Source organism: Chiloscyllium plagiosum, chromosome 6 (assembly GCF_004010195.1).
Source record: "Chiloscyllium plagiosum isolate BGI_BamShark_2017 chromosome 6, ASM401019v2, whole genome shotgun sequence".
Taxonomy (NCBI): domain Eukaryota; kingdom Metazoa; phylum Chordata; class Chondrichthyes; order Orectolobiformes; family Hemiscylliidae; genus Chiloscyllium; species Chiloscyllium plagiosum.
Window position 1 is genome coordinate 12,282,584 of NC_057715.1, and position 5,596 is coordinate 12,288,179.

Below are 5,596 nucleotides of genomic sequence, written 5' to 3' on the forward strand. Positions count from 1 at the left end.
TATTACTTTTTTTTGTGAAGTGTCATAGAGAGAATAAGGATTTCTCTTGTTTCCTGAAGAAGGGCTTATGCCCGAAACATTGATTCTCCTGCTCCTTTGATGCTGCCTGACCTGCTGCGCTTTTCCAGCAACACATTTTTCAGCTATTTCTCTTGTCAGGTCTTATCTAACTTGTCTCATTAATGACTCATCCACCCAATGGTGTCCCTAATGTCCAATTCTACCATCCAATCAATAACTATTCCTGGATAAACACACCAGTCAGCAAACATCTGCCAAAAAACGTGTTTGAAGGGCTGCTGTGCACCTGCAGCATTATCATTAGACATTGTCATTCACTGCAATGTTATGGCATAGCAGCCACAAACTGTCCTACAAAGGCACATCGCTGGTATGGTTGACACTCTCTCACACATACAACCCCTTCTTTCACCCTAACTACTGCTTGACATTCACACCACAATGGTTATCTGCCCTTAGTGACATCTTATCTAACCACCCTCTCAAAGTCATAGAGTCAGATAGTCATAGTTCAGTATAGCACGGAAACAGACCCTTCTCTCCAACTTGTCCATGCCGACCAGGTATCCCAACCTAATCCAGTCCTACCTGCCAGCACACAGCTCATTTCCACCTGGCACTACGTTCCCTAATCCTATTCATATATCCATCCAAATTCCTTAAAAATGTTGCAATTGTACTGGCCTCCACCACTTTCTCTGGCAGCTCATTCGACACAGGCACCACCCTCTGCATGAAAAAGTCATCCCTTAGCTGTCTTTTATATCTTTCATCTCTCACCCTAAACCTATGTCCTCTAGTTCTGGACTCTCCCACCCCAGGGAAAAGACCTTGTCTATTTACCCTATCCATGCCCCTCATGATTTTATAAACGTCTATAAGGTTACCCCTCAGCCTACTCAACCTCTCCCAATGGCTCAAAACCTTCAACCCTGGCAACATCCTTATAAATCTTTTCTGAATCCTTTCAAGTTTCACAACATCCTTCTGAAAGGAAGGACACCAGAATTGCACGCAATATTCCAAAAATTGGCAAACCAATGTCCTGTACAACAGCAACATGACCTCCCAACTCCTATACTCAATACTCTGACCAATAAAGGAAAGCATACCAAATGCTTTCTTCACTATCCTATCTACCTGTGACTCCACTTTCAAGGAGCTATGAACCTGTACTCTAAGGTCTCTTTGTTCAACAACACTCCCTAGGATCTTTCCAGTAAGTGTATAAGTCCTGCTAAGAGTTGCTTTCCCAAAATGCAGCACCTCACGTTTATCCAAATTAAACTCCATCTGCCACTACTTAGCCCATTGGCCCATCTGATCAAGGTCCCATTGTAATCCAAGGTAACTTTCTTCGCTGTCCACTGCACCTCCAATTTTGGTGTCATATGCAAACTTACTAATTATACCTCTTATACTCACATCCAAATCATTTATATAAATGATGGAAAGTAGTGAACCCAGCACCAATCATTGTGGCACTCCACTGGTCACGAGCCTCCAGTCTGAGAAACAACCCTCCACCACCACCCTCTGTCTTCTACCTTTGAGCCAGTTTTGTATCTAAATGGCTCGTTCTCCCTGTATTCCATGAGATCTAACCTTGCTAACCAATCTCCCATTGGGAACCTTGTCAAACGCCTTATAGATCATGTCTATCACTCTGCCCTCATCAATCCTCTTTGTTACTTCTTCAAAAAACTCAATCAAGTTTGTGAGACATGATTTCCCACACACAAAGTCATGTTGACTATCCCAATCAGTCCTTGCCTTTCCAAATACATGTTCATACTGTCCCCCATGACTCCCTCCAACAACTTGCCCACCACTGACATCAGGTTCACCGTCTATAGTTCCCTGGCTTGTCCTTACCACCTTTCTTAAATTCTGGCACCCACGTTCCCTAATCCTGTCTCCAATGCCCACTCTAGACCCATCTTGTCATTCTGAAATAGGGGAATGTCAAATATAGACACCAATGGGCAAATGCAAACATTGAAGTTTTATTTGTAGTCAGCATAAAGTGAAAATAAACAGAATGAACAGAGGCTGTAGTTCACCCTCATATTGCAAACCAAATGCTGGCACGTTGACCAGTGATTATATCATAATACATGATAATCTGCTGCACCCAGTTCTCATTTACTAGAACCAGGTGTCAATCAAGCCCTGTCTGTCTTGCAGCATTTGACACAGCTGTGCTCTGTCAGTGTCTTTATCCTACTGTTTGGTAAATGTTCTCATTCCAGAGTTATGGGGGATTATGACTTGCTCACAAACATATTAACTGAGAATCTGTGAAATCTTCCTGCTTTACCGTCCACCACAAGCAATCCACATGTTGAGAATTCTCAATTGAAAGTCTGAATGGGTACCTGATGACTTCAGATTTCTGCTGGCTCTGAAGAGCTCCCATGCTGGACACTAGGTGACTCCCTGGGCTCCAGCCAAACAGATCCACAGACATTGACATCTGATCTTGCAGCCACTAAGAGCCTTCATGACACATCACTGATTCACTTACAGATGCTTCTGCATTTCAATGCTGTTTCATGGGCTGCACCAGTAACTATCACTGTCATGCAGCAGCGAGGACACTGTGTACTCAGAGACACACACCCAGCTCGTGGACTGTGAGGCTACATTTCTGGGTTCTTCACTTGCCATCATTGCATTTACACACTCTCACCATCCCTGTATTGCCTTACCCTGCTTTTTTGCAATTGGCCCCTCAGCCAGGGAAATCAGACTCCTAGAACTGCAGTCTTGTCTAGATCCCTAGCTTTGATACAAATGCAGGAAGCATGTCATAATTGTCAGCAGTCTTCAATTATTTTAAAGGAGATAACCTTCGGTCAGAGAGTCCTGGCACAGTCTTATTGCAGGAGAAAGTGAGGACAACAGATGCTGGAGATCAGAGCTGAAAATGTGTTGCTGGAAAAGCGCAGCAGGTCAGGCAGCATCCAAGAGCAGGAGAATCAACGATTCGGGCATGAGCCCTTCTTCAGTCTTATTGCAGTCTAATGGCTTGGACATGGTCATCAGCCACTCTGGATAGTCAGAGTCAGGATCCTCTCCTCATAATGACTGAGAACCCAAATATTGGGTGGCTCACCACCCACCTTGACTCTTTCAGCCCTATTGTGGGCTTTTGCCACATGGATTATGACAGCTACAGGTATTCTGGGACATAAAGGTGGGTAGCACATCTGTTACTGTTGGTGCAACTTGGTAGTGGCTCCAAGCAAATGGGCAGCTAGCAAAGAGGGCATGCAGGGTTAGTAATGTCAAGGGTTGGTGTGAGTTACAGAAAAAGGAGGAAAATGTTACAGGAAACAGTAAGAGTGGTAGAGCATGAGCCTGGGAGTAGTTATAGAGTTATACAACACAGAAACCGACCCTTTGGTTAACTTTGGACCAGGTTTCCTAAACTGAACTATTCCCATTTGCCTGTGTTTGGCCCATTTCTCTTGAAAAATTTCCTATTCATGTACCTATTCAAATGCATAATTGTACTAACTTTACCATTTCCTTTGGCAGTTTGTTCCACACTGTTTGTGAAAAGGTTGCCCTTCAGTTCCCTTATGAATCTTTCCCCTTTCACCTCAAACCTATGTCCTCTAGTTTTGGACTCCCCTGTCCTGTGGAAAATACCTTTGGTATTCATCTTATCTATGCCTCTCATAATTTTATAAACCTTTATAAGGTCAGCCTTTAGCCTCTGACACTCCAGGGAAGCAAGTCCCAGTCTATCCAGCTTCTCCTTATAACTCAAACCCTCCAGTCTCAGCAGAGACAGTTAGATATTGGTGAGAATGTGGTGGCTCTTACACTGGCAGAGTAGAGAAGGAGCCATTGACCTACCTACTACAACATTGTGCATTCCTCCAGATAGCTGAGACTGCATTAACTTGGCAACCTCAGTGTCACCACTTCCCTTGCTAGTCTTCGGGGAGAGGATGTCCTGCCTCTGCAGAAACAGGCCTCCATGACTAACAGGTACCTATCCAGGAAGTGAGGTATCCATTTTCCCTTCTTTTCATGTTCAGGACAAATGTCAGGAACAATGTAGGAAAGCTCTGAACTAATAGAGCCAAGTTGGGTGCACAATGGCCTTTTTGAGAGGGTGGTGCCAGGGATGTTGGTGAACTCCAGGACATCATTGGCAGGGGTTAGTTATTCCAGGTATGGTAAGTGACAGAATGGGGTTAGAATCACACAACAGCAGCAAGGTAATCAGTTAGTAATCCAAGTTTGGGGAGATGCAGTGAGTGGGCAGCACGGTGGCACAGTGGTTAGCACTGCTGCCATGCAGCGTCAGCGACTCGGGTTCAAATCCCGCCTCAGGTGACTGACTGTGTGGAGTTTGCACATTCTCCCAGTGTCTGCGTGGGTTTCCTCCGGGTGCTCCGGTTTCCTCCCACAGTGCAAATAATGTGCAGGTTAGGTGAATTGACCATGCTAAATTGCCTGTAGTGTTAGGTTAAGGGGTAAATGTAGGGGAATGAGTCTGGGTTGGTGGCAGGTCGGTGTGGACTTGTTGGGCCGAAGGGCCTGTTTCCACACTGTACGTAATCTAATCTAATCTAAGAAACAAAACTTGCCAGGCCTCAATGAAACTGACAATTAGAAAAAAATACTGTATCATCTATAAATTTTAGTTTTTGAAAGGTCAAGAAGGAAGAAAGGTGTGATGGGGTAACGTTATTAGCAGCCATGAGGAAGAATTGATGGAGTGTATTCAGCACAGTTTCGTAAACAAGTACGTTGTGGATCCAACCAGATTATTTAGGATGAGGCATTGTGTAATGAGGCATGATTTGGAGATGCCGGTGTTGGACTGGGGTGTACAAAGTTAAAAATCACACAACACCAGGTTATAGTCCAACAGGTTTAATTGGAAGCACTCTAGCTTTCGGAGCGATGCTCCTTCATCAGGTGGTAGTGGAGGGCTCAAACCTAAAGTGTGCTTCCAATTAAACCTGTTGTTTAGATTGATTCTAATCTAAAAGTGAGATAATGGAGTTTTACATAAATTCATGCAGTTTTTGAGCTCAGAATTCTACATGAATGCATGCAGTTCTTGAGCAAAGTACAATTTAACCCTGCAAGTACAAATTCACCCCACAAAATATATGTGGGGTCTTTGTCTGTGTGTGTGTGTCTGTATGGGTTGGGGGTTGTGAGTGTGAGAAAATGTATGTGTGTGTGTAGTGAGTGCAGAGTGTCTTAAGTCTGTGAGGGGGTGCATGTGTGAGTGTCGGAGTGATTGTGTCTGTAAGGGTGTGTGTGGGTGTCTGTGTGCGCATCTGTGTGTGTGGAGTGCCTGTGTGTGTGTGAGAGTGTGTGTGTTTAGGACTATCTTTGTGTATGTATAGTGTAATGGTGGTCACCTATAACGTGAACAAAAGAGATAGTGCTAGAAAAGCTAAAAGGTCTTAAAATTCACAAATCTCCTGGTCCCGATGGATTACATTCTAAGGGAGGTGGCTGAGGAAATAGTGGAGGCTTTGGTTGAGATCTTTCAAAAGTCACTGGAGTCAGGGAAAGTCTCGGATGATTGCAAGATCGC